The sequence below is a fragment of the Ambystoma mexicanum genome, chromosome 8 (genome assembly GCF_040938575.1).
Source record: "Ambystoma mexicanum isolate Mex_15411 chromosome 8, UKY_AmexF1_1, whole genome shotgun sequence".
NCBI classification, from domain to species: domain Eukaryota; kingdom Metazoa; phylum Chordata; class Amphibia; order Caudata; family Ambystomatidae; genus Ambystoma; species Ambystoma mexicanum.
Genome location: NC_090929.1, coordinates 525,086,345 through 525,110,362, shown reverse-complemented (window position 1 = coordinate 525,110,362; position 24,018 = coordinate 525,086,345).

Here is a 24,018-nt window from a genome sequence, read left to right as displayed (position 1 = left end):
AGAGGACATGAGTGGGGGCATGGTGGAGGGTGCCCCACAGTGCTGGGGGGTGGGGGTGCAGGGGTACATGAGTTGGACATGAGTGGGGGCCTGCTGGCAGGTGCCCCACAGTGCTGGGGGGTGGGGGTGGTGGGGAACAAGAGTTGGACATGGGTGGGGGCCTGCTGGCAGGTGCCCCACAGTGCTGGGGGGTGGGGGTGGTGGGGAACATGAGTTGGACATGGGTGGGGGCCTGCTGGCAGGTGCCCCACAGTGCTGGCGGGTGGGGGTGGTGGGGAACATGAGTTGGATATGGGTGGGGGCCTGCTGGCAGGTGCCCCACAGTGCTGGGGGGTGGGGGTGGTGGGGAACATGAGTTGGACATGGGTGGGGGCCTGCTGGCAGGTGCCCCACAGTGCTGGGGGGTGGGGGTGCTGGGAGACATGGGTGGGGGCCTGGTGGAGGCTGCCCCTGGTGACTGGGGGGTGGGGGTGCTAGGAGACATGAGTGGAGGCCTGGTGGGGGCTGCCCCACACTGCTGGGGGGGTGGGGGTGGTGGGAGACATGAGTGGGGGCCTGGTGGGGGCTGCCCCTGCACTGCTGGGGGTGGGGGTGATAGGGGACATGAGTGGGGGCCTGGTGGAGGGTGCCCCACAGTGCTGGGGGATGGGGGTGCAGGGGTACATGAGTTGGACATGAGTGGGGGCCTGCTGGCAGGTGCCCCACAGTGCTGGGGGCTGGGGGTGGTGGGGAACATGAGTTGGACATGGGTGGGGGCCTGCTGGCAGGTGCCCCACAGTGCTGGGGGGCGGGGGTGCAGGGGTACATGAGTTGGACATGAGTGGGGGCCTGCTGGCAGGTGCCCCACAGTGCTGGGGGGTGGGGGTGCAGGGGTACATGAGTTGGATATGGGTGGGGGCCTGCTGGCAGGTGCCCCACAGTGCTGGGGGGTGGGGGTGGTGGGGAACATGAGTTGGACATGGGTGGGGGCCTGCTGGCAGGTGCCCCACAGTGCTGGGGGGTGGGGGTGGTGGGGAACATGAGTTGGACATGGGTGGGGGCCTGCTGGCAGGTGCCCCACAGTGCTGGGGGGTGGGGGTGCAGGGGTACATGAGTTGCACATGGGTGGGGGCCTGCTGGCAGGTGCCCCACAGTGCTGGGGGGTGGGGGTGGTGGGAGACATGGGTGGGGGCCTGGTGGAGGCTGCCCCTGGTGACTGGGGGGGTGGGGGTGGTGGGAGACATGGGTGGGGGCCTGGTGGAGGCTGCCCCTGCACTGCTGGGGGGTGGGGGTGGGGGTGGTGGGAGACATGGGTGGGGGCCTGGTGGAGGCTACCCCTGGGGAGTGGGGGGTGGGGGTGGTGGGAGACATGGGTGGGGGCCTGGTGGAGGCTGCCCCTGGTGGCTGGGGGGTGGGGGTGGTGGGAGACATGGGTGGGGGCCTGGTGGAGGCTGCCCCTGGTGACTGGGGGGGAGGGGGTTGTGGGAGACATGGGTGGGGGCCTGGTGGAGGCTGCCCCTGGTGACTGGGGGGGTGGAGGTGGTGGGAGACATGGGTGGGGGCCTGGTGGAGGCTGCCCCTGGTGGCTGGGGGGTGGGGGTGGTGTGAGACATGGGTGGGGGCCTGGTGGAGGCTGCCCCTGCACTGCTGGGGGGTGGGGGTGGTGGGAGACATGGGTGGGGGCCAGGTGGGTGCTGCCCCTGGTGGCTGGGGGGTGGGGGTGGTGGGAGACATGGGTGGGGGCCTGGTGGAGGCTGCCCCTGCACTGCTGGGGGGTGGGGGGGTGGTGACAGACATGGGTGGGGGCCTGGTGGAGGCTGCCCCTGGTGACTGGGGCGTGGGGGTGCTGGGAGACATGGGTGGGGGCCTGGTGGAGGCTGCCCCTGGTGGCTGGGGGTTGGGGGTGGTGGGAGACATGGGTGGGGGCCTGGTGGAGGCTGCCCCTGGTGGCTGGCAGGTGGGGGTGGTGGGAAACATGGGTGGGGGCCTGGTGGAGGCTGCCCCTGGTGACTGGGGGGGTGGGGGTGGTGGGAGACATGGGTGGGGGCCTGGTGGAGGCTGCCCCTGGTGGCTGGGGGGTGGGGGTGGTGGGAGACATGGGTGGGGGCCTGGTGGAGGCTGCCCCTGCACTGCTGGGGGTGGGGGTGATAGGGGACATGAGTGGGGGCATGGTGGAGGGTGCCCCACAGTGCTGGGGGGTGGGGGTGCAGGGGTGCATGAGTTGGACATGAGTGGGGGCCTGCTGGCAGGCGCCCCACAGTGCTGGGGGGTGGGCTTGGTGGGGACCATGTGTTGGACATGGGTGGGATGCCTGCTGGCAGGTGCCCCACAGTGCTGGGGGGTGGGGGTGGTGGGGAACATGAGTTGGACATGGGTGAGGGCCTGCTGGCAGGTGCCCCACAGTGCTGGGGGGTGGGGGTGGTGGGGAACATGAGTTGGACATGGGTGGGGGCCTGCTGGCAGGTGCCCCACAGTGCTGGGGGGTGGGGGTGGTGGGGAACATGAGTTGGACATGGGTGGGGTCCTGCTGGCAGGTGCCCCACAGTGCTGGGGGGTGGGGGTGGTGGGGAACATGAGTTGGACATGGGTGGGGGCCTGCTGGCAGGTGCCCCACAGTGCTGGGGGGTGGGGGTGGTGGGAGACATGGGTGGGGGCCTGGTGGAGGCTGCACCTGGTGGCTGGGGGGTGGGGGTGCTTGGAGACATGAGTGGGGGCCTGGTGGGGGCTGCCCCACACTGCTGGGGGGGTGGGGGTGGTTGGAGACATGAGTGGGGGCCTGGTGGGGGGTGCCCCACAGTGCTGGGGGGTGGGGGTGCAGGGGTACATGAGTTGGACATGAGTGGGGGCCTGCTGGCAGGTGCCCCACAGTGCTGGGGGGTGGGGGTGGTGGGGAACATGAGTTGGATATGGGTGGGGGCCTGCTGGCAGGTGCCCCACAGTGCTGGGGGGTGGGGGTGCAGGGGTACATGAGTTGGACATGAGTGGGGGCCTGCTGGCAGGTGCCCCACAGTGCTGGGGGTGCAGGGGTGCAGGGGTACATGAGTTGGACATGGGTGGGGGCCTGCTGGCAGGTGCCCCACAGTGCTGGGGGGTGGGGGTGGTGGGGAACATGAGTTGGACATGGGTGGGGGCCTGCTGGCAGGTGCCCCACAGTGCTGGGGGGTGGGGGTGCTGGGAGACATGGGTGGGGGCCTGGTGGAGGCTGCCCCTGGTGGCTGGGGGTTGGGGGTGGTGGGAGGCATGGGTGGGGGCCTGTGGAGGGTGCCCCTGGTGGCTGGGGGTGCAGGGGGACATGCGTTGGTGGGCAGTAGTGCAAGTTGACATGTGGGTTGGCTGGGGGGCATGGCCATGGTGGATGGGGTGCCTGCAGGACATGTGCAGGGTAGGCCCCTGTGGTGTGAGCCACCTGCAGGGGCCGTGGAGGGTGTAGAGGGAACACCTGGGAGGGCCCACACGTGCAATTCACATGTGGTGCTCCCCACGCACCCCTGTAATACACGTACCCTGATGGAATCAGGTGTCGAACTTCCCCCGCACCCCTGTAATACACGTACCCTGATGGAATCACGTGTCGAACTTCCCCCGCACCCCTGTAATACACGTACCCTGATGGAATCACGTGTGTAACTTCCCCTGCACCCTGAAATACACGTACCCTGCTGATATCACGTGTGAAACTTCACGCGCACCCCTGAAATACACGTACCCTGCTGAAATCGCTTGTGGAACTTCCCCCGCACCCCGAAATACACGTACCCTGATGGAATCGCGTGTGTAACTTCCCCTGCACCCTGAAATACACATACCCTGCTGATATCGCGTGTGGAACTTCACGCGCACCCCTGAAATACACGTACCCTGCTGATATCACGTGTGGAACTTCATGCGCACCCCGCAATACACGTACCCTGCGGAAATCGCGTGTGTAACTTTCCCTGCACCCTGAAATACACGTACCCTGCTGATATCGCGTGTGGAACTTCACGCGCACCCTGAAATACACGTACCCTGATGGAATCGCGTGTGTGACTTCACGCGAACCCCTGGAATACACGTAGCCGGCTCCCCCAGGCCCGATCGCGTGAAAGAGTTCACGCGAACCCCTGAGATACACGTAGCCCGCTCCCCCAGGCCCGATTGCGTGAAAAAGTTCACGCGAACCCCTGAGATACACGTAGCCCGCTCCCCCAGGCCTGATCGTGTGAAAAAGTTCACGCGAACCCCTGAGATGCACATAGCCCGCTCCCCCAGGCCCGATCGCGTGAGAATGTTCACGCGAACCCCTGAAATACATGTAGCCCGCTCCCCCAGGCCTGATCGCGTGTGAAAGTTCACGCGCACCCCCAGAATACAAGTACCCCGCTCAATCGCGTGTGTAACTTCCCGCGCAACCCCGAAATATACGTGCCCCACTCGCATAGGCACTATTGCTGTATGTTGCCACTTTTGTAATGCGCAGGGACGCTACCGCCTGCCTTCGTGTGGTGGACGTGTTTCGGCTTGTGCGTGTCTTTCGCTGTGCGTGGCTTTGCCCTATTCGATTCCATGAATATGTGAGGTTCGGGTGCGTGTGGGCGTTCCGTCTGCTTCCCTGCAGTACATCCCCAGTTACGCCCTTATTTTCGCGAGTTGTTCCCCATTCCGCGCGTTACACCCCGTGTTCCGCCAACTTTGTAGTGTATGCGCCGAGGTTGTGCGCTTTCACTGTGCGCGTCGCGCTGCGTCTTTCGGGATGTTGCAGTGACGTGTGCGCCATGCACGGGTTTGGCGCACATCCCGAGGAAGACACGCACAGGGACTTCCATGAATCGCACGCGTGCGCGTGAGCCTGTTTTTTTCTGCTTGCGCCTGCTTGCGCGTAGATTTTCGGCGCACGTTTGTTCCATGAATCGGCCCCTTGGTGCTGTGAGAAACCTAAGGGTATTCTCCTGAGTAGATCTCAAGAATCCCTTATTGAGGTGGCCAGGGAAGGGCTGGCGCTCTCAGATCCTAACCCTGGGGGTGGATGAGCGAGGGAGGATCACATGGGTAGGGGAGACTGGGGTTATGCTCGGGGGAATCCTCCAGGCGAGATGCAGTATTATATCGGGTAAGAAGAGGAGGAGATCAAAGTCCTTGAGGCTTATATTAGCTGTGCCAGCTCAAACTCCCTCCAACCCAATGAATCTCCCTTACCCAAATCCAACAACCCTACACATCTGGTAAACCTATTAAGAGCCCAGACCCTGTTACAGTAGGAAACTACACCTCCCAGAATCCCTGTTTTCCGGTTGCCTACCCGAGTACTCCCAGTCATTCTTGTCCAGGTCCATCTGGTTATTATTTCCCAAATTCCTAATTTTCTTGGACAAAACGCTACCATTCCCACAATCTCCCAGTTCATTTCACAACAATAACCCCCAGTGATTCCCTCAATAGATCTTCAAACTATTATTTTACACATCTTTCCCATTTGTTCTACAGACCCTAGAAATCTCACTCTTCCGAGTTTTCCAACCCCCCTAGTATAAGGGCTATAATTCTGTATAACACCACAGCCATTTACCTAACATGTCCCAACACAAGGGACAGGCAGAGTCAGGCAATTGATGGTGACTACACACACCTGACTGCCCTTCGTTTTTCCCATAGGGATAAAAGGCATAGCACGAGAGCACATTTGGAGCAAGGCAAACACACACAAGGAGGCGGCTGTTCCAGGAAGGCAGTTCAAGAGGAGGAGAAAGGCAGCGAGACTGAAAGGACGACAAGAAGGGAAGTGCCCTTTCCCGTTTCGACCCATGTCCGCAAAGCCTCCAAAGGAGGAATTATAAGACCGGGAACTACAGCTAACATGTGATGTAACAGATGTCAACAGTGTATCGGCGCCCTCCCACACTGATAACCAAGGCGGAGGGAGGCGCTTGCTAAAGTTGTACCATCCTTGACTCCAGAGACAAGAAATGACAAGGAGCTCAGTACAGCTGGTGAGTCAGAGGGAGAACCGATAATAGACCAAGTTGTGTTAAGCAAAGTTTGCAACGGGCAACATGATTTGAACAAAGAACGTATCTGTTATTGAACTTTAAAAACCCAAGGAAAGACCAACTGCAGAGTCATCTGGTGCCACATGGGCACTTATTAGAAAGACTCTGATTGGTCCACCTTTTGTTAAAACTACAGATACCAGGAGGCCCTAGGAGAGCCCGATGTAGGAGGCCAAAGGGTGATACACGGGTCGAGTGAAACCCCCTGTGCACCTGAAGGTCTTTGCCCTGGAACCCAGAGGGTTGATGGTCTGAACCCGATTGAGGGAGGCTATCACAAACAGGCAATGCGCTCGAGCCCAACAGAGGGAAGCCAAGGCGTAAGAGCCACTGAGAAAGATTTGAGCCCAACAGAGGGGAACCTTATGTTATAATAGAACTGTGTGAAATTTGAGAAACCTGAAGGTGTCTTCCTAGCTTGTCCCCGGAGATCTCTCACCCAGGTGACCAGGACACAGCCATTGCTATTGGATCTAGTTCCTGAGGGTGGACCAGTGAGGGAGGATCACCTGGAGGGGGGGTCCTTGGGGAATGGGTAGGGGGACACCGACAGGTGAGACGCTATATACTCCTTCGTTCAACACTTTTTTCCCATCCTAACATGTAAGATATTCCCAAAAAATGCCCCCTCCCTTTTCCCACACAAATACTTTTGCACAACACTAAAGACAACAGACTAACACCAGATCAGAATCACACAGAATTCTGACGGGCCAATCCCTTCCCCACAGGGATAAGGTGGAGCACGAGAGCACAAGACGAAAAAGGCAGACCGCACAATTTGAGAGCTAACTCAGCATGGCAGTTCAAGAGGAGGAGAAAGACGGCGCACACTGAGGGGGTGACAAGGAGAGAATCAACCCTGCCTTTTTTTTACCAAGGCCTGTGAACCCTCCGCAGAAGGAATCGTAAGACTGTGAACAATAGGCAGCATGTGCTGCAGCAGATGTCATCGGTACATGAGACCCTCCTACACTGATAACAAAGCCGGGGAAAGACACTGGTCTACATGGTGCCGACCTTGACTCCAGATACTCTGAATAGCCAAGCGGTTCATCACAGCCAGTGTGTCGAGGGGAAAGCTGATGAAAACCGAAATGTGTTGAGTGAAAGCCGCAAAGTAGCAAGTTGTGAGAAGTTCAAAGAACTGTAAAGAATAAAGGGGAGACCAGTTGCAGGGGGATTCGGCAGCACGAGGGTGCACACTCTAGAGATTGTTTTAGTGAAACTGCAAATAATAGAAGGCCTTCAGAAGGCTGTAAAGGGGCAGTTAAAGTTGTCATACTGCGGTCTTGCATAATCCTCTGTACATTTGAAAGACTTTGACCGACAGATGATTACGAAAGTCATGAAAGTTAAAGGTTGGCAAGAGTGAACCTGGCGGAAGGATACAAACTAGAAGGAGCGAAGTCTAAAGTCCCAAAGTGAACTGTGTTATAAAGGCGGCCAGAGTGAACTTCGACCAACAGGGGGGTGAACCCTGAGGAACTGTTTAAAAAGACATTACGATTTGTGAAAGCAAGAAATGTTGCAAAACAAGGAGAAGTACATTGTTCACCTTGTCATTAAGGGTCCTATCCTGGCCGAGGGAGAGCCAAGGGTGGAAAAGTAATCATCTAAAATTCATTGAGAAAGGAACTGTTTAGTGATTAGTTGAATTTGACTTTTTGAGAGGTCTGCGCCCATAAGAGAGGGACCCAGGGGTGAAGACATCACCTAAAGTGTACATGGAGCAAAATGTTGTTTGTTTGTTTGTTTGTTGAAGATCTCAGGACCTTGAAGGCAACAGATTTTTGTGTGAAAGAGACTTGACCATCGAAGAACCTGATAACTGGTGCAGAACTTTCAGCTCGTGCTGGGAAAGCTCGCGCGAGAGCTGTGCTCGGGAGTCCTACCTTGTCCCGTGCTAAAAACGTGGGGCAGAGAGAACCCTGGAAATCACATCCTGACTTATGATTTGAGAACACTTCTTTCTTTTTTGAAACCCTATCCCACATTCTTTTTATGATTAGTTGGCAAAAGGTTTTTCTTAGTATAGGTCCTTTTATTTGACACAACGCCACTAGGACTGCCTTATCTTTCATTTGATGGTCAATGCTTGCTCCCATCTAAGATTTAGGTTTAGGTTAGACGTGTTTTCGCCCTGCATTCATTGTTCAATAAACACCCTTGAACTATGATAACGTGTGTCTGTCTTTACTGTTGCCACATTGAGTTCCTTACAGAAGCCTGACTGGGGGCTTAAGGAAAAGCCTGACTGTGGGCTTAAGAGAAAGCCTGACTGGGGATTTAAGGGAAAGCCTGACTGGGGGATGAGACCCACACCTGGTAAGGGAAGAACCTAAGGGGTCTGGAATGATTTTCTTTTGAACTATGTTAAAATGTCAATGTGAACTCGACTGAGGGATGCCAAGAAGAAAGCTAAGGAAGGGGACTACTGTACTGTGATAAAGCCAAGGGAAAGTTAAGGGAAGGGAATCCTGTATTGTGATAAACCCCAAGTGTACTGTGTTGTTTGGCAAACATGAGCTCGGCTGAGGTATGCCTGCAAGGCAGGGTGAAGCACAATAACCCTGTGAACATTCTGTTGACAAGAGTGAACCCTACGGAGTGCCGTTCACAGTGAAAGGTTGTTTAAAATGTCATTGAGACTCGTAACTACTACAGGTGAAGATATTTTGAGTGAAAGACCATAGTGAACCCGACGGAGGGAGGCTAACATTTATGAGAATCGGAGCATGGTTTAGGGGGATCAAGGGGTGAAGAGTCATCAACCACCATAAAAGATTATGGAAAGGAACATTTGCTTTTTTTATTTTTGACCCATCAGGCCCTCGGCGGCAAGAGATTTTGTAGAAAAGAAACTGGACCACTGAAGTTCCTGATATCGCTGAAAGGAACTGTAACCTCGGTTGTATACGAATTGTTCGTATTACAACTGTTCGAATGACAATTGACCTTTTCACAATTGACCTAATTGTGAAGGTCAATTGTAACATATATGCGGGGGGAAACCCCCCGCAACTCCCCACCCAACCCAAACCTGCCCAAAACTCCAAGAAGCCCAGTAGTGTGCTGTGCTCGAGAGTCAAACCTTGTCCCATGCTAAAAACACGAGGCACATCCTGACTTATTTTTTTGTGAACACTCCTTTCTTTTCTTGTGAATATTATAACACACTATTTTTGTAACTTAGCGGTAAGGATTGGCAATAGTTTGTTTTTAGTATAGGCCCTTTTTTTTTACAAGACGCCACTAGGACTGCCTTGTTATTATTTGATGGTCGTAGCTTGATCCCATCTTAGATTTAGGTTTAAAATAGGCGTTTTTCTCACCCTTTTATACATTTTAATAAACACCCTTGAACTGTGATCACTTGTGTCTGACTTTACTGTTGCCACCATGAGTTCCTTACAGCGCTTCCTTAAAGTTAAAGAACACTGTTCTAGAAAAGAGGCAGAGTAGGTACGTTGCACATTCTGCCATAAAACTCTACGCTGTGGGCCTTCCAATGTTCCATCTCAAACCAACATCTATTATGATTAATCATCTAGTGTTAGTCCACTGGGATAACGTTGATAATGACTATCAGAAAGCACGCAAACATAATAAAAGAAATGCATCGGTCCCATTCTTTGCATAGAAGGACATCAGCACCACTTGCAGCACTTCCATTCACCAGTGAAACAACGTTACAAATGGCAAATGAAGCCTCAACTTCAGCAGTGGTGACAACGGCACAGACTGCTGTTTTACCGTCTCCCGATCTTTGCATGATGCAAGTCATGTGTAGACGATGGCCCTCATTCCGAGGTTGGTGCTAGTCATGGCACTATCTGCACCATGACTAGCACCAATAGCGGTACCACCACCGACGTCGTGGTATGGGGACTTACCGGTCCATTACGCCCTTTGCGGGACCGGTAAGTCCCCATTTGAAATTAAATTCCCCATTCCCATTTGAGCCCCCACAGGGCTCAATGGGAAGGCGGAAATAACGGTACTGCAAATTGCGATACCGTTATTGACCCCGGTATCCCTTTGCGGGTCCCATCCTTAACGCCTGCTAAAACCAGGCATTAAGGGAAGGACCCGCAAAGGGACCTCGGAATAGGGCGCAAAGTGATTACCGGCACTGGTGTCATTACCGGTGTCCGGTATCCCTTTGCGCCCGGGTCATGATGACCCCCGATGTCTTGAATGGGTAGTTAAGGGAGGTGCCACATTTGATGAATGGCAGAATTTATTCACTGAATACAAGATTACCTGTCATTCTTTGTTTTTCTTTTTTTAAGTTACAATTCGCCCCCCTTTTCTTTAAAAAAAGATAAACACAAAAGAAATAAAAATAAAATATATGTTGCATTTTATTTTAATTCCCTTTGCTGTATGTTTCATCCTTATATGTGTCTCCTGCCGTATTCCATCCCCCTCTTTCTGTCCCCCAAAACGGCCCTTTTAAGGGCCACATTTTAAGATACAAAAATAGATAACATTGAACACAGACTGCAACAATATATTGCAATATCTATTTATTTTATGCAGTTTCATTAATCAAAATCTCCCAATTGTTTGTTTGTAGCTGTGGTTACACTGTTAACAGGGGCAGTGGTTTAGCTGCCAATAAAAGCACTCCAGTTTTTTTTCGTTTTAACCGCATACGCAAAATATGCAATTCCTTGACTGATGCTGTAGCTGCGACTACAAATAATAATATTTAAAAAAATACACAACTCGCATATACATATTCAAGGAAAATACTTTAGCTGCAGGGAAATTAAGGTGAGAAATTAACAGAACAATACCTCTGAAATTCAAGGAAAAGACTTTAGTTGCAGGGACGTTAAGGTGAGAAATCAACGGCACAAAAACTCTGAAATTCAGCTAAAGGCACATTAACTTTGCACCCCCTGCTGCACATCCTATGACCACAATAATAACATCACAGATGACATCACTGGTGACAACACTAATTAAATTGTATATAGCTGATTACATCAATAATGGAATCAGACATAACATAATTTTTAAGTAAACTCATGAAACCTTTGATTACCTTAACAATTTAGGCCGTGGACTTGGTCGTCACAAAGGCTGGGGTTACTGCCCCGCACCAGAGGCCATAGCAAGTGGTTGGTCAGTGTTAAAAAATACTAATGTATAACATCACTGTTTTAAAATATACGGTGGGCAACGTTGAAGGCTGTAGTCAGTGGCCATAGCTAAAGGCCATAGCTAGTGCCCATTAATTTGTTAGAATATACAGTTGGCAGTGCCATAGGACGTGGCCACTGGCTAGTACTGTGTTGAAGACCATGGCTAGTGGCTGGTTAGTGTATATAATATACAGTTGGCACGGCAAAGTATGGCTAGTGGCTGGTTAGTTTTGTATAATACACAGTGAGCACAGCCGAAGGCCATCGCTTGTTGCATTTTAATATTTTAAAATATACAGTGGACATGGCCAAAAGATGTACAACCTGTTGAAGGTCAAAGGCCATGTCTAGTTGCCCATTTATATGTTAGAATATATAGTGGGCACAGCCAAACATTGTGCCCACTAGAGAGTATTGTGCTAATGCCCGTTGCTAGTGCCTGACTAGTGTATATAATATATAGTGGAAACGGTTGAAAGCTGTATCCAGTGGTAAAGGGCAAAATCTATGGTCGGTAGCCTCTTAGTGTTTTACAATATTCAGTGCATATGGGTGAAGGTTGTGACCACTGTCCATAACTAAAGGCCATGACTAGTACCCATTCATGTGTTCAAAATATATTTGGCCATGCACACTGACCATGCCTGGAGTCCATGCTTAATGCCAGTTTCTGTTGTAGTGTCATCATTGTGGTCATAGGATGCACAACAGGGGGCACAGTGTTAAAGTGGCGTTAGCTGAATTTCAGAGGTTTTATTGCATTAAGTTCTCACCTTAATGTCTGTTTTGTTTACCAAATCATGTAGGGACTTCAGAATACATACACCAGTACACAGAATTGAAGTTCTTGGACACAGGGAGGCAATAACACAAACTTAGTCCAATAGTTAGAATATAATTGGCTGTTTACAGGCCCTTTATTCAACAGTTATTAACAACCAACATACAAAAGAATAAAGTTTATGTATCACACATAAGAAAATACAATGACAAAGGAAAAAAGCTAATACATCACTGTTAGCGCATCTGTGGAGAAAACCTTGATCTCGCCTGGCACAACACTTCAATGCCCCTAAGCAGGTAGGCAGAGAGAGCACCTCAGCTAACAGGTTTGCAACGGAGCATCCTCCTTCTACCTCATCAGATTACCCCACTCCTCTTATTTTGTTCAGAGTCTCCGCCTTCCAGAGGTAACTGAATGTCCCCAGGTGGAGTGACAGGGAGCAAGCATTGAAGGTACTCTTAAAGTGGAAAAATCCAGACAGTGGAAAAACCCATCATGCGCTCCCTTGGCAGCACACTTATCAGTGCACCTGCTCGTCCCAGCCTCTTCTCGTAACTCATCATTAAATGAGCAATTCAAAACTATCCTACGCGATGAACTCATGCGCTTTGCACTAGAATGTTGCTGGTGCTGCTAAATCATGTTTACCTTCTAAAAGGGTTCATCGCAAAATGCAGACTTTCACTGCGGTCGGAAGCAAATTTCCAAAATGGTTGCTTGCCAGCACCATGTTTTAGCTCACTTTTCACTCTAGCACCACAACGTCCCTGCAACTGAAGTTTTTTCATTGAATATATATATATATACATATATATATATATATTACATGGACGCTGTAGCATCCATGTAGTTATGGTTAAGTTGGTGTTTCCATAGGAAGAGCACTTTTTGGGTGGCTTATAACTTCGCTCGATCTGGACGAATCCTCACCAAACTTTCCAAAAAAAAGTATATGGCCCACTCTGAATTTCTTTGCAAAGTTTGGAGAGGTTTGGTCAAGAGGGGGAAAAGTTATAGGGGGGTCCCAAAACTTTTGTTTTTTCCTATAGACATAATGGAAAAAAACTTTGTGCACGGCTACAGCCCGAACCGCTGAACGGATTTACACCAAATTTGCGGCAGGTGTGGCGGCTTGGTCCTGAAAGCGTGCTTTTGCAAATTTGGTGTAAATCCGTCCAGTAGTTTTTTTTAAAAATGACCAAAATGTAAGGCAACAAAATTAGTGATATCTGTGTTCGCTTCGCAGATGGACTTCCCTGTTCGCTCCGCAGACAGCACCCCGATTGGCCCTTGGGCTTGTGTCATGTCCGCGGACATGCGACGTGTTTGCTGATTGGACGGCGTGGGGTGTGGAGCGCGTCAGATTTTCTGTGGCACCCGCCATCTTGTATTCGCCATCGACCGCGTACAGCGCGGTGAAACTTGGATTAAATATTGTATTTAGTGGAGTGTGTTGGTGTGTAAGAGTGTTTGGGGATGGTGGGGGAGTATGAGATAGGTTCAATGTTTTGTTTTTTTATGTGCTATACGCTTTTGTTGTGTTCTTTTTGTCTGCGGAGAACACGGCTGTTCTGACATTTTGTAAATAAACTAAATGGTGGGGTGTTCAGAGGATGGAGTATGTGTCCTTTTTGTTCGCAAGGAAGGTAAAATTGAGCTAAAAACACTTTTGGTGTATTTAAATGTTCGTAAATACACAAACTGGGGGTGTCCTGAGGACGCTGTCCGTATTGTAATCTGTCAAGTTGAATGTGTTCTAAGAACACTCGCGGTGTCCCGAAATGGTTGCAATTACACAAAATGGGGGTGTTCTGAGAACGTTGTTTGTATTGTTCGCTGTCAGGTTGAAAGTGTTCTACGAACCCTCCTTTTGTCCGCTGATAGTACAATTTCCTATGGGCCTCACCCGACTTTTTGTCCATTAAAGAAACAATAAATCAGGCTGGTGTGCGCCGACATTATGTGATAATCCTATGACTGGCGCTATTGACCTGGCTGACTTGCTTTTGCAACACTAAATCATATCTCCCGCCCCTAAGCCGGACATTATGAAAGCATTCATATTCCCCGCCTCTCTCCGTGACGTTACAGGGTGCGTCATCAAACGCGCCCAGTCGTCTCCAGTCCTACGTGACTTTACACAGAACCTGGAAGACAACACACATTATGTCACAACAGAGCGTGCCACAAATCAGAATATGAAACTCTGATTTAAAAGCAAACAGCAAGATTGTAAATTTTGTAAAGTACATTTATTTGGCATCAAATGTTTAGAGAATATTCAGCGATTTGCATTTGTCTTTGTTGTCGATCCGCAAAAGTTCATGTTGAGCCACGCGATGTTCCTTTGCGGTACAGAGGGTGTTAGATCAGCTTAGAACACAGTGCGCCACAATTCGGAATATGAAACTGTGGTTTAAAAGTAAACAGCAGGATTGTACATTTGGTAAAGTACATTTATTTCACATGAAATGTTTAGTGAATATTCAGCGATTTGCAATTGTCTCTGCTGTCAATCAGAAAGAGTTTATTTTGAGCCACGCGCTGTTCTTTTGCGGTAGATAGGCTGTTGGTTTATGATAAAAGCAGTAAATGGTCGCGCTGATAATCGGAAGGTTGCTCCAACAACGAGGCATTAGACCACCATAATGGTTGGTATGTTGCTTCTAGCCGTTAGTACTGCGTAAGGGCATATTGGTCCTTGGCGATTGTCCCATAAAATGGTGAGGGTCATGAAGTTGCTTACATGGAGCACCTGGCAGTTGAAAAATCCATCCGCTGCAGTCTGAAAATCATGACATTGGCAAAATGGGGCAACATACCTGTTTTAAAAAACATAAATTAGTCTCACCATCCGATTTTTATTAAAAATATTCATTTTATTTATTAGGGCGTGAAACTATTTGCTAGCGAAGATAGTGCAACGGAGTATGTTAATAATAAAATAATAATATTTTTGCACTTATATAGCACTAAGAACCTTCAGGTATCTCAGCGCTGCTTATTATTACCCACGGTGTGTGGTGCTCATTTATCGATCACGGAAGGATGAAAGGCTGAGTTTGGCTGTGCCGGGATTCGAACCTGCGTTAACAAGCTGTGCACGGATGTTAATGTCAGCACTCTACCCGCTGTGCCACTTGACCAGCTACAGTGAAGTGGCACAGCGAGTAGAGCACTTGACCGGCTACAGACCGGTTAAATTATTTCTATTAACCCACCCTGTGTTGTCTGCCTTTTTCAGAGCCCTCTAAAGGACAGGGGATCAATTCGGCGGTGATAGTGCGCGGTAGAAAACAATATGCCACATCAGTGATGTCATCAATGACATTTGTAATGTCATCTTTGATGTCCTGGGTGTTAGTCTTAGCAGTGCACGGTGGTGGCGCGAGTTATGGTTGCTTGGCTTACCATAACTGGCGAATTTCAAGGGTTTTTCGGTTTTACTTGGAACCAAAACGTCCTTTTGACAAAGTTTTTTCACTGAATTTCATAGGTTTTTAGCAGCACAACTTAACCATAACTTCTCTTTAACAAAGTTTTTTCACTGAATTTGAAAGTTTTTAGCAGCGCAACTTAACCATAACGTCCCTTTAACAAAGTTTTTTTCATTGAATATATATATATATATATATATATAGAGAGAGAGAGAGAGAGAGAGAGAGAAAGAAGGAGAGAGAGAGCGAAAGAGAGAAACAGACAGACAGAAATATGTGCAATACTAACCTAATTTACCCAAGTAAGATACCGTACAGTAATAGAACATACATCCCACAGAATATTATGTACCATTTTTAGTAATGACCATGTTGAATACTGGGCATATTGTTCTGACATGCCATCTTGGCAGATTTGGAGTGGGGATTATTTGTGCACTTGGGAAGGAGCTGCATGCCAAGCTTTGGCTGATCAAAGTGTAGTTTGCGTGGAAAATCGTCTGTCTTCAAGAAGTTATTTACTTTATGGTTGGGGTGTAGCTCAATACTGTACTGAGAGCAACGCTGCTACATTGTAACACTGCATGGAATTTTAAACACATTATGGCCTTTGTCCAGGTGGCATGTACGTTTGTATGCTAACTATGGTTCCCACACAGGTGGTTAAAGTTCAAATTGAGGTACAACGTATGGAGTGAATTGTGTCGAATGCCTTTGCTTGTGCAGTCCCCATCTTGTTTTTTCTTTTTTGTTTTTTTTATTTTTTTTTAACTTTATTTCCATTTTCGACAATAAAGAAAATATTACATATGTATAAACACAGATGGATCGGTAATACACTGTCAAATACATTTCATTAAAAGCTTCGATCAAAGAAACTATCACATATCCGTTAAAGCCTATTCACAAATAACAACCCCACATTCACAACCATGAAAACCACACAGAACAAAACACAAACACCCACCCCCACAATATAATTCTTGAGACTAGATACAACACCTATAGACCCATCAAACCAAACAACCTTCATCCATAAAGATCATTCAAATTCCCCCATTGTTCATCATAACATATTTCTTCAATTTACAGAACATAGTCTTTTCGTAGGCAGAAAGAACTTGCACATCAAAAATCCAGTCCTCTACTAAAGGTTTCTTCCTCGTCTTCCAGACTTTCAATATCTGTTTTGTAGCCACCAACAAGACCTTGGCGATCCAACTCAATGTTACCCAATCAATTTCATAACCCGCGGTCAATAATTGCAAAATAATTGCGGATGAGTTCCTTGGATAAGTAATGTCCCAGACCCGATCAATCCTATCAACGGTGTCCAGTCATTTGGTCGAGGAAAAACTGGTCGAATGACATTTGGTCGACGCAATTTGGTCGAAAACCAAATGGTCGAATTTTTTTTTTTTATTATATATTTATTTTTCGGGTTTTCGTTTTAAAAAAAAGGGTTTTTTTAGAAAAAAAAGGGGGTTGGGGGGGGGACCCCCCCAAAAAAAAAAAAAAAAAAGAGTGAAAAAAAAAAAAAAAATTCGACCATTTGGTTTTCGACCAAATTGGTTTGACCATTTGTCTGGTCGACCAATTTTTTTCGACCAAATGTCTGGCAACCTCCTATCAACCACATCACACCAAAAGTTCTTGACTCTCTCCTCTCACAGCTCCATAACATATGGATTAACGTACCCTTCTCCTTCCCACAACCCCAACAACTATCATTATCAGTCATACCTAGATAACTAGTATCTTGTTTTTTGTTTTGCCTAGTCAAGTGCAGACATTGGTTATCTGCCCTTACAGTAGCTGTTCCATTTAATGCAAGAGAGTGGACCCATTGCATTGCATTGGATGTGGCCTTCTTGCCTGATTAAGGAGTGGACGAATTGTGAGTGTGCAGCTGGCATGCACTATCCACCTTCAGTAATGTTTCTTATTTACAGCCATTGGGGTTACATGTTTTAAGATAAAACACAACCAAAACACAGCCATGGATTTGACTACTTTAGGCTTTGAGACACCTGTAAATAATGTCCACACTTAACTAAGTCATTAAACAGTTCTGAAGCTCTATTTAAATTACAAGAGGCAGCATACGTGGCTATGCACTTTCCCATGATAAATACAAAAATAGTCTGGACATACATTTGTATTTTGCGTTTCCAGGGTAGGAATCCCAAAATGGATCAATAGAAATTGGGGTTTGCAACTTGTGTCTGCCCAAAAGTTTTACACTACAAATTCCATTACTTCTCAACATTAGACATGCTTGGTGGGGATGATGGGAACTCAAGTGAAAAATATCTATGGCGCAAAATGTAGAGGAGGGCCCCATTTACCACGTCAACATAAAAACAATACCCTATAATGGAGTATTCGAATTGCACGGAAAAACCCAGCTTTATTCAAAACACAGAATAAATGGCCTCAACAGAATACAAATAGCTCTCATATTACAATGAGTGTGAGCGGCTTTTATATAAAAGATATGCCATCAATGACATTACACTACAATATTGATTACAGAAGTTATGAGTGGTTATGATTGGTTAATATTCTAAGCTACATAAAGAATATGTAGGTTTTATTTCTATGATTGGTTTAGGCATATCTGATGGCTCCACCTGAGCCCAGACCCTTACAGATAATATGATAGATTATTTATAACGTGCTTAATACCCAGAGGTGTCTAAGCGCGGACCTGCAGATCAAACATTTGGTGCTCCATGTCGTCTTGTTTCCAAGGCGAGCATGTTGCCCCTGAGCTATCCTCCCGAGACAATACATCATTACATTGACCACTAATTGGCTGGCACCATTCATCATGGGCTGTGTGATAAGAGGGGATTCTAATGGTTGGCCATTTACTCACCAACCTTTGATACTTTGACAAGGCATCGAGATATAATGGAGACATACGGTGAGAGGTGCGATGTCCATGATCTTCAGTAATTCCAATTAAATGCATTCTCATCATACCCAAGCCAGGTTCACTATCTGCTTCTTTTATATTTTGACCTTGTGTATCATCTCATGTCTGTGTGCATGCTTGGGAGTCCTGCAGGTGTCTGTTCTGTATTTGGCTCTTAATGAATCGCTAGTGTTCTTCATGTCTTCATCATGTGTTAGGGGGCTGTGTTGGAAAATTATTTTCTTATTATTTATTGAGTATTTAGCTAATTCTAACGTACATTGTGTGTTTCTTGTGACCACTGGGGACACTCTTCACCTATTCTCTATGGAGTCTTTTGGCACACCATTCATGTGCATCTGGACTACAATGACTGTCTGTGATCCTATTAATTAAATTCACTTGGAAGGCCACTGCTTCATCTCCTGGGAATTGATATCTTGTCTCTGCATTCTGCACGCCAACTACTTCCTGCCTGTCTGACCTTGGTGCATGTTGCAAACTGCTACCTGGGCAGCTCCAGGTCTTCTGAAATGAATGTATTTGATACATTCTACATCTCATCTGAGACCTTGCTCACTTCTAGGCCTGCTGCTGATTTTAAGCTAAGAATATGGTGGTAGTCCTGCACCCCTGCCCCCTCCATGTTGGTGACCTATATTTGCATATGTTAATATTTATATAAATTGTATGTGTCTGCCATACATTTGTCTTCCCTGCCCGTATATTCTGCATCTTAATCTGCCTATACTTGTATCTGCCCTATCAGTGTAGTGAGTCCCTCTCTTGGTATTCCAGAAGCCTCGTCCCTCCTGTGTTATATACAGCACACTACTTCTGCTTTTCTTATTTAACTATGATCCCTCCATCGATTTTAGAGATTTGTCTTAGTTTGCCTCGTCTCCCATGCCTAGACTCATGGGGCGGTAGGGCTGTCTCATCTGGTATCATTTCTCACTGGACGTACTGGCGGGGAGCAGTGAAAGGAAGCAGTACTTGTATACTCATCTGAGATGGAGATGTAGGTGTTACCTGCATTTTCATCTGCCCCATTACACAAATGTTATGGGTCAGTTGTTAGTGCAGTTACAAGAACACTCCATCCTATTGGTAGGGTGCATTTTTGTTAATTCCAGATACTCTTCACCACCATGCTGATCTTGTCTTTCAATTCAACGGCTGCTATCTTCTCCAAGGCTCAACTGGCTAAAATTGCTGGCTGTTTGGTTTTCAATTTTTGATGTTGCATTGTTTGAACTCTACATTCAAACAAAGACTGCTATAAAAACAGGTTTATGGTAATTGCATCAAATTCCTTGCATCTAAAAAATGCACATCTGATGCATTATTTTATTTTTGGGTGGGGTCCCCATCAAACCCCTGTTTTTTACCCTTTAAAATCCTCCTGAATGAAAAATAACCATTTACCCCTCAACAACATGCATTTGATGCACAATTTTCAGATGGAAGACATTTGATGCAATGGCATTAGATGGAATGGCATTAGATGCAATGACCAGATACCATAAAAACATGCTCTGGCTTATAGTTGTTCAATGTTTAATGTTGTATTAAATGTGCAGTACATGGAAATGTCGTGGGTGCCTTCTACCCTTCAACTCTATCCATGACCCCAGGCAATGGCACTCATTAGGACTCCAGCGGAAAACCATGGTGCTATTAGCACCATGGTCGATGCCGGAGTCCGCCATGGCGGAATGGGGAATTACCATCCCATTCCAAGGTTGGCGGGGCGGTTATTCCTCATGCCACCATGGCCCTTCCCCATTCCCACTTTTACCCCATAGGGCATAATGGGAATGGGGAAGGCGGTAAGTACGATATCGCAAATTGCGGTACCCTGCTTACCTCTAGAGTCCCTTTGCAGGCCCCTACTTTAACGGCTGGTCTAGACCATCCGTTAAGTTCGGGTCCCGCAAAGGGACCTCGTAGTAAGGCGTTAAGGGTTTAACGGCGCCAACACCTTTTACGGCACTGACACCTTTCACGGCGCCGTTAACCCCTTAACGCCTGGGTCCTAATGAGGCCCAATGTCATAGAACAGGCATCAAGCATGCATTGGGGAGTACATTGGCAATCACAGCAACTGTAATGTCTTTTCAGTCAATGGTGGAGCAATGTTAACCATCGATTTCATGAGACACCTACATGAAGGTGCTGGTCTATATCAACGGAACACAAAGGTGGCAGCAAAATCTGTGGGGCCTGGCAAGCAATTATCCAGAGACTATGGTCCAGGTAAAGAGCAATTGCCTGAGTCAATGGCAGGGGAGCTGCTTAAAGTTGAATTACCTGTTTTTGCTGCAAGGGCAGTCAGAGGTGAAAGGCAAGAGAATGCTAATATGGGATGCCTAGGTGCCAGGGGCTACTGGTAGGAGTAGCATAACAACAGACATGGGACAAAAAGTGTGTGCTGGCACCTCATCCAGGTTGTAATTAAGTGAAACTACACTAGAATTGAACTGAGCGTCTTGACCATTAGGATGTAAAGAACATTGGGCCTCATTACAAGTTTGCTGGTCCAGTAGTAACTGCACCGGTAAGCTTGCAGGCGAGGTTACTACCGGACCGGCAAACTACGAGTTCTGCTCGCGGGTGCCTGTGTGCCCGTCAGGTCTGACCTGGCAGGCGGACCGGCACCTGAGAGCACAGCAAGTCGGATGCACCGGCACCCTTCACGAAAGGTGCCGGTGCATCTGGCTTCCCCATTCCCATTGAGCCCTATTGGGCGGGTTCCCCCTCAAACCTCTGTTTTTTACCCCTATTGGGCTCAATGGGAATGGGAAATAATATTTTCCAGCGCCCGAGAAAAGCCGATTACCCGATCCGGCAAGGCCGTAATGACCAGGTAATTGCCCATTCCTGGACGCCGGAAAAATTTGCAACTTTGGTGGCAGCCTGCCGGTTTTATCAGCAAAGCTACCGCCAAACTTGTAATGATGCCCATTGTATGATAAGATGGAGTACTGGAATGTGATTGTCATTTTGTAACTGAGAACACTGCTACATGTAGGGATGGATTGAAGCTCATTTATGCTTCCAAAGCGTAATTGTCATGACGCTACTTCTGAAGCATCAAGAGCATGTGCCTCTGGTAGCTATGAGCTGCGTACAATCATCACCTCCTCCTAATCCTTTCAGCATTTTCCTTTTTCCATAATAATCAGAATGCTAAGATTTATGATAGTAATTATAACCTCAATGCTGTCTCTATGCTGTGACCTGTTTATTGGAATATGCGCTACAGTTTGGACAGCCTGTTTTCATTCCATAACGTTCTTACAGTAGAATTGACTTTTGGGGTTAAAGTACAGTTGATGGACAATGTGATGGCTGTAGGATGAGAGTGAGGACAACCCTGTCACATGAGGATGTTAACCTCTTGCAGAGTGTTTGAGTGCTTGATAACTTTTCAAATGGGATATGTTGCTGCTGAGGGGTGTCAATAGCTGGGGAGGGAAGGTGAGCAATGTGAAGGCATCTGAGCTGAACATTTCTTTTTTAGTTTGGTCCCGGAGTGGGGGGTTTATCGAGAAGGGTACTGCACTATAAATTGTCTCTGATTGTGTGTAGGTAGTATGTCCCATGCATTTAGCATGCACTAAAAATAAATGGCCATTGCACACATTTGTCAGTGCTTATTTCTGGTGTTTATTTCAAGCACACAAAACTTAGAAGATATAGAAACACATGAATAAAACAGGGTGGTAAATTAATCATGAAAATCATAAATACATACTCAATAACACAACAGCTGATTAATGAAAACATTAAAAGCAACATTATTGGGATGTATTGAATCCTGGGACTCGGGGGGCACACACATGTTGAGGAGTTTGCCAGCTAATGATGCTCAACCATGCTCAAACCCTGGTCCAATTCCTGCTGCTGCATTTCAGGACGTTTCATGAATTCGGAGATTAAAAAAAAAAGATTGACTTCCAGAAGGTTGAATGTTCTGGTTCCCACGTCAAACACTACTCAAAATGACCATGAGTGCACACCACTAAGTGCCTGCTGTTAAATGTTTTTATAATTCAATTTCTCTCTTTCTGTCTGAAATATTGCCATTAGAATTGCTGTGCAAAGTTCATTGTGTGCTTTTGAGGTGTCATCTGGCATTCTAAGTGGTTAATGACAGAACGTATGATTTTATTATATTTTAACCAATGAATCTTTGTTACACATTGACTTGTGTGCTGATGTATTAGTATTTTCTTTGTTAGCTCAGTTCTAAGATTGCCCCCACATGAATACCATATCAATATGGGGTTAAAAATGAGGATGTCTATCTGGTTCAATACCAAATGAGTTAGTACAGGCAGAGGGAGAAGCAATATTCTTTTTGAAAAAGTTGCCATTTGCTTTCTGTAAGGGACATGAATCATAAAGTCCCCAGGCTCTTCACCATGCATTGTGATGGCTTTCTTTTCAGCCTTACAGATTGGCAGAAATTATGTTAATGGCTGCTTGCAAAATAGCTTGTCAGCTGGAGAATGGTAAAATTGACGGAACCTAGTTGAGAGTTGCTTTTTCGTGTTATCAAAAACTCTCAGGTTTTCGGAAAACGGAGTTTCTGAATATAAAAATGCTTCTTCACCATTTTGGGGGGGGCTCGTTATTTTGAAAGAAGGCCTGTGCAAATGTTCATTGTTCACAAGTAAGGCTTTGGTTTTACCATGGTTGATTGGAAGCTTCCCATCACACACACTGGGCTTCATTACGACCTCGGCGGTAGCCATGCCGCTATTGGCGGCATGGCTGCCGCCGCGTCCGGATTCTGATTCCCAGAATGAGGAATTACCAGGCCATTCCGAGTTCAGAGGGCCCGGTAATTCCTCCTTCTAGGAACCCGGACCTTCCCCATTCCCATTTCAGCCCCCATAGGGCTGAAATGGGAATGGGCGAGGGAGCAAACAACGGGCTGATTACGAGCGGCCCGTTGTTTGCTCCCTCCTCCCCTCGCGGGACCCACTCTGCAGGTCTGGTCATCTGGTTTCACCAGACGTGCAGACCGGGTCCCGCGAGGGGACCTCGTAATCAGGCGGGACAGGGTTGACAGCACCGGCACCTTTACCGCCGCCGTTAACCCCATCCCGCCTGGGTTATAATGAGGCCCACTGACTGCAATTGCCAATTAGGCCTTGCAGAGCTCAGTGGGCCTTTACGAGTTTGGAGGCAGCCATGCCCTTAACAAACTCGGGTCCGGGTCCGGGTTCCTTGAATGAGGAATTACTGGGCCATTCCAACCTTGGAGGACCCGTCAATTCCTCATTCAATGTACCCATCCCAATTCCCATTTGAGCCCCCATACGGCTCAATGAAAATGGGGAGGGAACTAACAATGGGTCCGTTAATAACGGGCCCGTTGTTAGCTCCCTGGTCCCTTTGCGGGACCCGCAAAGGACGTCTGGTCTGCTCAGACGTCCAGAGCGGGTCCCGCAAGGGGACCTCGAAATAGGGCAGAATGGGTTTAACCTCGCTGGCACCTTTACCGTTAAACCCATTTTGCCTGGGTTGTAATGAGGCCCACTGGCCTCAGTACGAGTTGGTAGCCATGCCCTTAAAAAGGGCATGGCTACCCCCAAACCCGGGTCCAGGTTCCCGGAATGGGGAAATACCGGGCCATTCCGACCTTGGAGGGCCCGGTATTCCCCATTCAAGGAACCCAGACCTGGTCCATCCCCATTCCCAT